General features: G+C 39.6%; 2 long non-coding RNA genes across 13 annotated transcripts in view; one reads left to right on the plus strand and one right to left on the minus strand.

Annotated features, from left to right (window-relative positions):
- The window catches only part of LOC309334045, a 69596-nt gene extending 60637 nt beyond the window's left edge, over window positions 1–8959 (plus strand). For 4 of the 5 annotated variants that reach the window (XR_014152792.1, XR_014152793.1, XR_014152794.1 and 1 more), the window contains one exon: window positions 7351–8959. This is a non-coding gene — a long non-coding RNA (uncharacterized lncRNA). The remainder of the gene's footprint in view (window positions 1–7350) is intronic. The other variant, XR_014152795.1, reaches the window with a different exon arrangement.
- Window positions 1–12489, minus strand: part of LOC309334058 — a 117334-nt gene that overhangs the window by 43886 nt on the left and 60959 nt on the right. The window lies entirely within an intron of this gene.

Raw genomic sequence — 12489 nt, forward strand, 5'->3', positions numbered from 1 at the left:
TTCCTTGGTGTCTGAAGTGTTTATTAATATCCTTCTTTTGCTACTTCCCCAGAGATATAAATGAGAGAGTGAATTTAAGTTTCTTTAGTTAGCCTGGCACCTGCTTCTGAGTCCCTTCTCATGGATGTTAGCCTGTCAGCTCTCTGTTTGCAGCTCCCATAGTAAGATGTACATATCTCTTTCTCATAGAGGTATGTATTTTCACACCCTTAAATACTTGTCTGCACTTTAGGTACAGTTACACTGTTGCATGACCCTTAAACATACATAAAACATTCCCAAGCAACCCAGGATGATAAAAACTGGGATCCAAACTGCACGCTATGCATTCTGAAGAAGTGTGCATGCACACGAAAGCTCATACCTAGAACTAACTCAGTTGGTCTTTAAGGTGCTACTGGAAGGAATTTTTTTATTTTGTTTTGGCTATGCATTCTGATGTGAGTAAGAAATCTTCACTTGTGTAGTGGCTGAGAGACTTGGTTGCAAATCAGGAAGTCAGATGAGAATGGTGCCTTCATCACGAACACAGTAGTTGCCTTTAGGCCAGCTACTCGCTGTCTTACACATTTCATCTATAGTATGGGAGTTCTATCTGCTGACTTCTCTCAGGAGGCTTAATAGGGTTAGGTAAGGACAGTGACTTGATACATGCAAAGTGCTCTGAACACTTGAAAGCACTGTGCAAATATTAAGTATTGTTATGTATGTGTCAAGGGGACAGTTCAGCTAGCAGACTGACATGGAATGACTTATTTTGCGTTGTGCTGTCAGAGGCGGATTTAGGGAAGTGTGACTGGTTCCGCTGCCCTGGGTGCTGAGCCTAGGGATTGCCACAGAGCATCACCACCAAGACATAGTGAATTGAGCAGAATGGAAGGTGTGAGGGCACATGCCAAATTTTGGCCTTGCACAGGATGCCACTGAAATTTGAAAGACCACAGTCTGCCTCCGGTGTGGTGGTTGTATGCTTTTCAGGGCTTCCCAAAATCTGGTGCTCAATGAGCAGGAAAATGATGTGAGGCAAGGTGTTGTGCCATTCACTAATGGCCTTTTCCCAGGCCTTTGGCAGACTGCCCATTCATTAATACTTTCTGCAGCCCTATGAGCCAGAAAGTTGCTTTCTTCAAGATTCCAGATTCAGTAGCAGGCGTAGCACAATAGAAACACATGGCTATATCCTGTGCTAGTTCTACCCAGAGTAGGCTCACTGATGTTAAAGGACATGGCATCACTGGTCCATTAAGATCAATAGATCTACTCAGAATAAAGCTTAGTTGGATGCAGCCCTTAGTTATTTTATTGTAAAGAATGTCTTTACCACTCATCTTGCCACAACAATGGGTAACACTTATGTCCCCATCAGTGACAAAGTATAAAATGTTGTAATCTCCTTCATACTTGCTTATGCTTGAGTTCCGAGCCGTTGCAAGCTTGAAATTCTGCCTGACTATCCTATTCAAAAGCTTCTGATAATATAAAGCTGAATAATAATTTAGGACCAGCATTTGTTCTCAACCACGCCAGTGTGCTTGGGAGTAGAATGCAACCCAACAGCTTCTGTCTGCCTAAAAGGCAGAATATATGCTACACAGCACTTACAGCAAAATCAATACAAATGAAAAAGCCAGGATATTAGCAGTAGCTCAGCCAGAAAGGAAAAATAAACCTTCACAAAGAAATATCTCTGGCATGATTATACAATAGGGCACTACAACTGTGTGATCTCAAAGAATGCATCTACCTCACATTTGCCAAGTGAAATTAATTACTTCTCAAAATACTCTACTCATCAAACGCTTTCCAAAGAAGATCGGGTGAGAATTGGGTGGGAACATCAAAGAAAGGCAGTGGCCTAACAGATTCCACAAAACAATGAATGAAAACATTTGAAATGTTAGCTTGCTTATAGTAGCTTATTTAATTTAGCTGAAATTGTTATGGCCATGATCCAAAGAAGTAGAAGAACACCACGTGCTCAGCCTGCAGATCCTTTGACATTTCCTTTTATAGCAGCTGCCACATTTTTAAATATTCACCATTTGGAGAGTGCAATTGTGCTTGAAGTCCAATGGCTTTAAATTTTTCTAGCTTGATTGAGCCTTGTGCAAAACTGAGTTGTCTGCCAAAGAATCTATTCATATTGCATACTCAGTACTCGCAGCCTCACTGTTGCTCCTTGACACAGAGCCTACGGGAACTGAGACTAATCCCTAAATGACATCCAAAACTACTGGAGTTGTGCACTTCATGGAGAGGTAAGCAATAATAGGCAAGCCGTCCTTCAGGGAGAAAATGCAGTGCCCCAGAGCTTGGTATGAAAAGCGCTGCTGTCATGGAAATCCTAAACTAAAAGACGCACTAGTCAGAAAGTAGTACAACTAAATTGTCTCCCTCCAACAAGAGCAGAATAACAGCAGGAAACTAGCAAGATACAATAAGTCCAGTGCCACCTAATGAGTAAACTGTATAATGACATTATCCACACAACTGCAATAGATTAAAATCTGCCAAAATACATAACATTACACCACTCTCTGTTTCAAATGCTCTCTTTATTCTGAAGTTTATTAATCAGTGTGTTTCTGTTTAATCTGTTAATGTTATCTTTGCTGTTTTTAATAATTTTAAGTCCTGGGGAATTTTTTCTATTAAAGGGCAGAGTTTGAAGCAGCCCTACTTATGTGAATGAGAGGCTTTAATCTTGGAAGGCCTTGCTCTTTTGGCTCATGCCTTAATACCTTGTCTGTTTCAAGGACCTAGCTATTGTGTCACTTGAGGATAAGGCAGGCTGTCAGTTTTAGGAGGTGATACGAGTTTTTTTATCTGTTTCCTTCCATCATCTCTGTGCATTGTATTCTTCAGCTAGCAGGTGCTCTATGTCCTATTGAATCAGACATATGGGATTGTCATTCTTATGCTTAGCTAACATTGATCTTTCAGCATTGTTAATGGGGGCCATGTATCTTTGCTCACTGTTCTGTCTTCTTTTCTAACCAGCTTGATCTATGCAATCCATATCTAGCATAAAGGTGGGAGCTGTAGTTAGTATTCTGCATGATTTTTCATCATCAGGATAAGGTCTTGTTTTGTTTATTCACTCTGGGTAAGCTCTGTTGTTTTGTATTCCTTGCTCTTAGATCAAATGTAAAGATATGTTTGCTGTTGACCCCATTTTAAAAGCCCTCTAGAGGTGGAAACTGAAAAGGTTGATATAAGCTGGCATAGTTATTCATTATGAATGGTGAAGCACAATTCCTTTATTTTCATTAATTTTACATAGAAATCAGTAGCAATGCAAAATTCTTTCCTTGTTTTTGGAGATCTTGTGTTCAGCATGAAAGAGGATGGAAAGAGAAATGTTATTTCCCCCTATCCTTATCAAATCAATGTTATTAGAGAGGGCTGATTTTACCTTGTGCAAAAGGATGCTACTCTATCTAGATCTTGACCAGAAAGACAAGTAGCTTAGTACTGATGATAAATTTTAGATATACTGGACAAGAGTTCTAGCTTGTCCATTGTCAAATGAGATTTAAGTGCTAATCAGATGGGAAGTGCTGAATCATTCTGAAGGATTAAAGGGAACCTTTATCCATCTCCACTAATATTCTAAGCTATAACCGAGACAAAAAAGAGAGTATATCCACATGGTATTATTTTCATTCTCAGATATGCTGAATTAAACACTTTGGTCAATCTAAGATTCATAGTATCTGGGGTTACTGGGGTGGTAGTTGCACTGGAGCTGTATATGTGGTGGGAGAAAGAGAAAATCTTTTTGTGATCTGTCTGTCTTGAGAAACAATGGGGTGCACCTCCTGGGGTGGAGTCAGACGACTGGAAAATCACATTGCCTGCTGTGGCTGCAGAGACTGGTAACTAGTAACAGCTGCCTCCTGCATTGTTTTTGCTGCGTTTGCAGCACTGAAGTGGCCTCTCCATGGTTCAAGCCTGGGCAGTATGTATGGAGGTCCTGGGCTTCCCAGATGACCCCTTGGCTTCATTGATGTGGACCAAAAAAAACCAAAGCAATAAATTTTGCACCAGCTTGGCTGCAGGAGTTGCCAATCCTCTGGTAGTAATTGCATTGGAACTGTCTGTGTGGTGGGAGAAAAAGAAAATCAGTGTTAGAGAAATAAGAGTTGGCCAGGTGGCCCTGTTAAGGATTCCACATCTATCTGAGATTTGATCTATGAATGCTTGGAGCATGGCATTCTCCCTCGCAGGAACAAAATAATGACCTAGGGAGCCCTATGTAGATATTTCTCCTTAGGTTTTAGGGGCACAGGTGGCGCTGTGGTCTAAAGCCTCATGGACTTGCTGGTCGGAAGGTTGGCGGTTGGAATCTGCACAACAGAGTGAGCTCCCGTTGCTCTGTCCCAGCTCCTGCCAACCTAGCAGTTCAAAAGCATACCAGTGCAGGTAGATAAATAGGTACTGCTCCGGCGGGAAGGTAAACAGTGTTTCCATGTGCTGCTCTGGTTTCGGTCTTCCAGTGCACCAGAAGTGGCCTAGTCATGCTGGCCCCATGACCCGGAAAGCTGTCTGTGGATAAACGCCGGCTCCCTCGGCCTGAAAAGTGAGATGAGCACTGCACCCCATAGTCACCTTTGACTGGATTTAATCATCCAGGGGTCCTTTACCTCACCTTTCTTTTTACCTTTAGTAGTAGTAGTAGTAGTAATAATGATAATAATAATAATAATAATAATAATAATAATAATAATAATAATATTTATATCCCACCCTCCCCAGCCGAAGCCAGGCTCAGAGCGGCTAACAACAGTAAAATAATACAACATTCTAAAACCATTTCATTATAAAATCAGTTCAAATCAAATTAATGGCAACCATTGGGCTAGAGTTCTGTGAGGATTGCCAAAGGCTGTGCCCTGGCCAAAGTGAAAATAGTGAAAACCTCCCTGTTCCACCAAATTATTGTGTAACAAATTATTGACAAGGTTTTGAAAATCATAGTCTGAGTTTTACTTCTGTTTATTTATTTATTTACTTGAATTGGTTTTATGCATGTTATATTTCTTCTTGTCTTTTTAATTTGTACACTGCATTGGTTGGTATTTTTTTAAAATAGCAAACTAGTCCCTATGTGTTCTTTTAACTCTTTTCAGACAGCCCTGCAGTTAGGAGAGTGAATTATTGAATAGTCAAAGAAGGCTCCAGAGTATCTACTTTAATAAGAATGTACCACAGCTTTGCAAATGAAATTTGGGGTGCAGTGGTTATGTGGTTGGACTTCTACTTTTGATAAATGCACTTTTAAAAAATATCAGGAGTTCCTTCATAATTCAATCCAAGAGGAGCAAGAGTGGAAAGGGGGAAGGATGGACAACTGGTGGCAAAAATCGTTGTGTAAACTCACCCACTATTGCGTATTAAAATATTTTCAAAATGGGAGGGAAGGACTGGTGATCACAGTGGCATTTTCATTTTGCAGCATGCCCCTGTAATAATTGCTTACGTTACACATCTTTGGTGTCTTCCATCATAAAAAACAAACCAACCCTCAGAGAAATCACAATTTTAATGTTATATGGCTCCTGAGTCTTAGTTAAACTATGTACTGTATAGATCAGGAGTGGGGGGGGGGGAGAGGTGTTTTCTCACGAATGCAGACCACCCCCACCCCACCCCCGGTTTCTTTATCTGGCCATTGGAACTCTGTGGGCCACACTCCATCTTCCCAAGCCTCATCCACTGGCTCTCACTCTGCTCCCTCCTCTAGTGCTCTGGCTTGGAATGTGTCTTTGAACTGTGAAATTGCCTCTTGCTTGCTTACTTGGATGGAGGGTTGAAAGAAATGCGTAGAAACATCCAGTTTTCACTTGTACAATGTCCAATGTCAAGGGTTGCATCTTTCGCTTTGCCTGTCCCCCCCCCTTCTTCTTTTTTGGCTCTTGCCCTGCCCATTACTGTGGCCCCCAGAAATTGCCAATCATCATGGAGTGTGGTCCTCAGACTGACAAAAGTTCCCTACCCCTGTTTTAGGTGGCACTTCCCATCTTCCTAATAGCTTCTCTTTTGCTATGTGTTCCTAGTGAGGAAAATACTTTTCAATGAGGGGCTCCAATATATATATATATGAGAGAGAGAGAGAGAGAGAGAGAGAGAGAGAGAGAGACAGACAGACAGACAGACAGACAGACAGGCTCAGGACACTAGGAAGTGGTTTTCTTTATCCCTTACAAATCCCTTGGACCAGTCTAAGGTAGATCTTGAACCTGCTCTTTATCCTTCTGGCTTAATCCAGCTCAAACCAGGATTAGAGATATTTTTTTCCCTCTCTTGTCAAAGTGTGAACTCAGGATGGATGGCCATGTGAATATTCCCATCTGGGTATGCTGCTCTCTGCCACTCCCACATTGATGCACATGCATGATGGACTCTGGACTGCCTGGGCTCTTGCCATCTGTTGGATGGCACAAAGCCCTAGCTTTTGATTATCCTAATGGTTGGAATGTCCTCCAGAGCACTTAGTGAAGTCTTGTTGGATTTTCAAAGCATATAGTACAGAGAAAATAGAAGGGAGTATAACATATTTGATATGTGCATGTTATATAAATGCAATTAATAATAAATAATTATATCGCCCTTCATCCAAGGATCACAGGGCAGTTTACAGCATAAAAATATGTGTAGAACTCAAAGGTTTTTCACTTGTACTTAAAGAGTCTGTTACTTCTTGTTTATGGGTTGACTTTTGTTCTTGCTGCTTCATGTGTTATTCTGTCCATAAAACCCAGTGTGAGTCCATAGATATTCCATAGGATGCAGCAGTAGCATGACCATGTTCTGTGCTGTTCTCTAATGTATATAAGACTCCAGTTTGTAATGTATATAAGAGTCTAATGTATATAAGAGTCCAGAGGAACTACTGGTGTGAATTTGCATCAGTTCTGTCCTACCAAGCTTGACTTTACCATGTGGCATCAAGAGTACTTCTTGTTTGATTCCATCTGTCCAATATACTTACACTTAATGAGAAAAATTCACTCATAATATAAGAAGAGCCCTGCTGGGTTAGACCAAAGGCTCACTGAGTCCAGCATCCTTGACAAAATCCAGAGTAAATGCATATTCCAATCATGATAAAGAGGTAAAATTTATAGGCAGCCTAACTGACTGCACCTTAAAATAGTTGGTCATGGAACGACCGGAGAGGAGGCAACCCTGGCACTCAGCTAAATTTGTCACAAGAATACATTTTGAATGTGTTCTAAACATCCAACAACAGATGGCGCCAGAGAGCAAAAATGAGTTTATATGGATTTTTATATAAGCTTTTATTTTTTCTTTGTTGTAACAATTTAATTTCTGACTTTTTAATAGCGTTTATAACCTGTGCCCTGGACTTAATATGGAGGAGTGCCCAAAACCAGGTATGAGATGTAAGGGCTATATTCAATATTAGTCATACTAAGAGAAGCATGGGGTGTTAGGAGAGAGGCAGTACTTTGGGTGGGGGAGCCGTCATGCTTCTGGGGGTAGTTTGTCCACCTTTGGTCCCCAACCTGCAGTCAGCTCTCTCCTGTGGCTCTTAGAAGCTGTCAGCATGTGACAGCGGCCACGTCCAAGGAATGACTTGGACTGGCCAGCTAAACCAAGTGAGGGTAGCTGATGGGTCTCAAACCTTCAATGACTTAAGGACTTCCCCTGCATGTGAAAACAGCCTCTGGTGGATTGAGCGGATGAGACCAATAGTGGGTCCAACGGCCAAGAAAGCAGTTTCTGCACGTGCTGTAGAGGGAAGTGAGGGGCAGATGGGCCTCGTTAACCTGGGAAGGTAGCCCATCTAAAAGAAGGAAAACTCTGGTCCTAAACCTCTGCTGCCTTGTAGGATATATTTGGGAGAAGAGATGGCTAAGGAGTAAACCCTACACAAATCAGGAGTGGAGTTGCTAAGGTGGCTAGATAGCGCCTTGTATGTTTTCTTTCAGCAACTCCTGCAGCCAAGTTGGTGCCAAATGTATTGCTTTCCTTACCTTTCGTGAGGCCGTGTGTGTGTGTGTGTGTGCTTTTCATCAGGGCAGCCCAGGACCTCCATACAACACGCGGAGGTAACTTTGGTGCTGCGAACACAGTGGTGTGACTACACCCCGGGAGTGCAGTCCATTGACTTTCGAGACAGTTGGAAACAACAAGAAGTCATTCTCATAGAGTGATTTAGCATATGCCATTGTATAGTGATGCACACTGGGGCAAAAAGCCACACATTGTATGTGGTTACAGAGTCTGAATTGGTAGTGACTAAACATCAAAAATGTCTTGGAGTCATTGTAGATAGCTCAGTGAAAATGTCAACTCAGTGTGTGGCAGCTGTAAAAATGGGTAATTTCATATTGGGAATAACAAGGACTGGGGGTGAAAATAAAACTGCCAGTATTAGTGCTGTTATACAAGTCTGTGCTTCAGTTGCATTTGTGCATAGTTTTGGTCACTGCAACTCAGAAAGATTATTGTAGAGCTGGAACAGGATCAGAAAAGGGAAACCAAAATGACCAAGGGCTGAAGAAAATGATCAATGGTTTGGATAGGGGGAAAGGTGTGTAAGGGGGTATGTGAAACATTGACTATGCATATTGTGGAGAAAGTGGAGGGAGGAAGTTTCCTGACCATTGGAAGATTCAGGACAGACAAAAGGAAGTAGTACTTCACACAACACATAACTAAACTGTGGGAAAATGTTGTAATAGCTATCAACTTGGATGGTGACTCTAAATTTTATCTTTCATACAGACGGTCAGTTCTGTGATCAACTGTTGTAGAAATTTCAATTCTTTGTCATGATCAGAGCATGCATTTACCCAGTATGAGCATAACTGAAGCCATCTAGTACAAGAACGCATCTTCCTTTGGATGCCTCCTTGATCATCGTAGGTGTTTTGGTCAGCATAGTGGTAGTGTAAATGCATACCAGATGCTAAATTTTATTTGGAGCAGACCTGTTGAAATAAATGTACACGATTAAGTTAGGGCAATTAATTTCAATAGGTCTCTCTGAGGAAAATTTAATTGAATACCAGTTTAAATTATTTTTAGGGTGTGACAGCAGCATTCCCAGTCAGTAATTCTGCCACTTTGGGGATTTCTACTTCATATGACTCTTAATACTTTTGATGAACAGAGCAACATCCAGACCTTCATCCAGAGTTTGTATCCATCGCCATATCCTATTAGTTCTATCAATTCCAACAAGTTTCTGTAGTACCCACTACATCTTTGGACTCCTTTTTAAGAACAATCACCCCACTAAAACTCTGCCTTGAGTCCTCGTCAGGGAAAAAGGGGTATAAATAATTGTATAATGGTAACGAAGATGTAGGTGGCGCTGTGGTCTAAACCACTGAGCCTCTTGGGCTTGCCGATCAGAAGGTCGGTGATTTGAATCCCCACGACAGGGTGAGCTCCCGTTGTTCAGTCCCAGCTTCTGCCAACCTATCAGTTCAAAAGCACATCAAAGTCCAAGTAGATAAATAGGTACTGCTCTGGCAGGAAGGTAAACAGCGTTTCCGTGCGCTGCTCTGGTTTCGCCAGAAGCGGCCTAGTCATGCTGACCACATGACCTGGAAAAACTGTCTGTGGACAAATGCTGGCTCCCTCAGCCTGTAAAGCGAGATGAGCACCGCAACCCAAGAGTCGTCTGCAACTGGACTTAACTGTCAGGGGTCCTTTACCTTTAACAATGATAATGATGATGATGATAAAAACAACAACAACAACAACAACAACATTTTAGTTTATAGTGGTGTTTAAGAGAAGCTTATCTAACTGCCCTGTGCTATTTTAAAATGCGGAATCTATATTGTTATTTATTTATTTATTTATTTATTTATTTTCAATGCAGAATCATAACAAAAATTACAAACATTGAATCCAAAATAATACTATACAAACAAAAAAACCCCCGGAACATTAAAAAAAAAAAATAGAAAAGAAAAAGGGGGAAAAAAGCAAAGGAAACAAAACTAAACTAAACAAAAACGAAAAAGCACACATCTACAGAAAAAAACCATATCATTACGTACATAAACACAAATTAACTTCCTTCCTTTGTTCTAAGACCTCAAAAAATTTACTCTTACTGTATTGTTGTGTCTAATTAGATTACTTCCACCTTTGTACTTTTTTTTTTTTACACCATTTTTCTTTTTCTTTAACCCTGTAAAGCATCATTCATTACATACCAATATACTTACTCCAGAACAATGTTTTTTCATATACTCTTTAGCACAACCCCATTCTTTTAATAATTTCTGGTCCGATTGTCCCCTTATGTAAGCTGTGAGTCTTGCCAGATTTATGTATTCACAAAATTTAATTTGCCAATCTTTCACTGATGGAATTTTTCTGCCTTTCCAGTTTTTAGCTATAAGCATCCTGGCAGCTGTTGTTGCATAAAGGAATACTTTCCTTTGATTTTCGGGGATATCATTTGTAATTAAACCTAAAAGGAATGCCTCCGGTTTTTTACTGAAAGATATTTTAAACATCTTTTTGAGTTCTTCATAGATTTCATTTCAGAATTGTTTAATAGGTCGGCATTCCCACCACATGTGAAACATTGTTCCTATTTCTTTTTTACATCTCCAACAGGTATTCGATTTTAATTTGTAAATTTTAGCCAATTTTACCGGAGATAAGTACCATTGGTACACCATTTTCATAAAATTTTCTCTTATTGTATAACATGCCGTGAATTTAATATCATATTTCCATAATTTCTCCCATTGGTCCAGCCGAATTACATATCCTATATCACATGCCCATTTAATCATAACTTCTTTTAATTCTTCATTCTTTAATTCCCATTCTAATAATAAATTATACATTTTGGATATATATATTTTTTGAGTTTTGTAATAATACTTTTTGTAATTTTGATTCTTCTTTTTCAAATCTTATTACTTTATCCTGGTTTAATATTTGTGCAATTTGGTGATATTGTAACCGTGTGGTACAGTATTGGGTCACCTCATCGTATGGTCTTAGTTTTAATTGGCGCTGTTCCTCCTTTAGGAGCTGCTGGTATGTTGCCATTCTTCCTATAGTATTTTTCTTTTTAACCGATATTACTTCTAGCGGTGAGACCCACAATGGGGTTTTCGGTTCTAACAACCTTCTATGTCTCACCCAGACCTTGTATAATGCATTTCTAATTACGTGGCTTAGAAATTCTTTATGGACTGCCACTTTGTTATAAATTAGATAGGCATGCCAACCATATCTGTTGTTCCATCCCTCCAAATCCAAAATGTCACTGTTATCCAATTTGATCCAATCCTTGATCCAAGTAAAGCATGCCACATCGTAATATAGTCTCAGGTCTGGGAGTCCAAAACCTCCCCGCTCTTTTATGTTGGTTAATAATTTATGTTTGATCTGTGGCTTTTTGCCTTGCCATATAAACTTTGTTAGGTCCGTTTTCCATTTTTTAAAACAATCATCTTTACCTATTATGGGAATCATTTGAAAAAGGAACAGAAGTTTTGGTAAGATATTCATTTTAATAGCCAAAATTCTACCCCAGAGTGTTAATTTCAATCTTGTTTTTTTATATATATAAATAATATTTATTACTTTTAAAGCTTACAAAAAGGAAAAGGAAGAAAGAAGATAAAAGAACAAAAAAGAGAAAAAACAATACAATACATAAACAATACAAAACACAACCTTAACACATTAAACTAACACAATAAACTAAACCAAACCAAACAAAAACAATTTAAAAAACATACATCATACCTTTTCCATATTCTATCTTTCATTCCCTTGTATCATTGACCTCCTCTCACCTCCCTCTTTGTATTCCACTTCCATTAACTGTTTCAGCAATTCCTTTCCATCTTTCTCTATTTTCTATCATATAAATGTCTTAACATATTTTTAATCTTATTTCCATTAAAATTAGTATACTTATTTAAGCTTAACTCCTTATAGCATTTCAGCTAAAGCCATAAAATTTCCTTCCAACATTTTTCTATCACTCACTAATTTTACAATATTTCTATATATAGACTTTAAATTTCCAATCTTCTTCCACCATCTCCTCTCCCCAGTCTCGGACTCTACCAGCCACTTCCGTCAACTCCATACAGTCCATCAACCTGGAGATCTTATGTCCAAGGCTCTTAACTCTTTTCCATGTTCCTTCTGCCAGTCTTCTTCATATTCTCTGATGCTGAAGAGCAGATCTCGGGGAAACTCCAATCCAACGATACTTTTATTCCTTTTTGACAAGTCAGCCAGATTTCCATAATTAAAACTACGATCCATAAAGTATTTCCGGGCATGTTTCAAAATTCCTCCAAATCCTCCAAATCCAAAGGCCCCCAGAACTCCAATCTCCTCCTGACCCAAGTCCATATTCCAAAAGTCAGTTAATCCCTGCATAGAGGGATCTTTCCAACTTTCCTTTTCTAGTCCAGGCCAGGCTCCGATCTTCACAATCTGACTTTTTCTAGTCTCAAT

Source organism: Podarcis erhardii (genome assembly GCF_964252035.2).
Source record: "Podarcis erhardii genome assembly, chromosome: Z".
NCBI classification, from domain to species: Eukaryota; Metazoa; Chordata; class Lepidosauria; order Squamata; family Lacertidae; genus Podarcis; species Podarcis erhardii.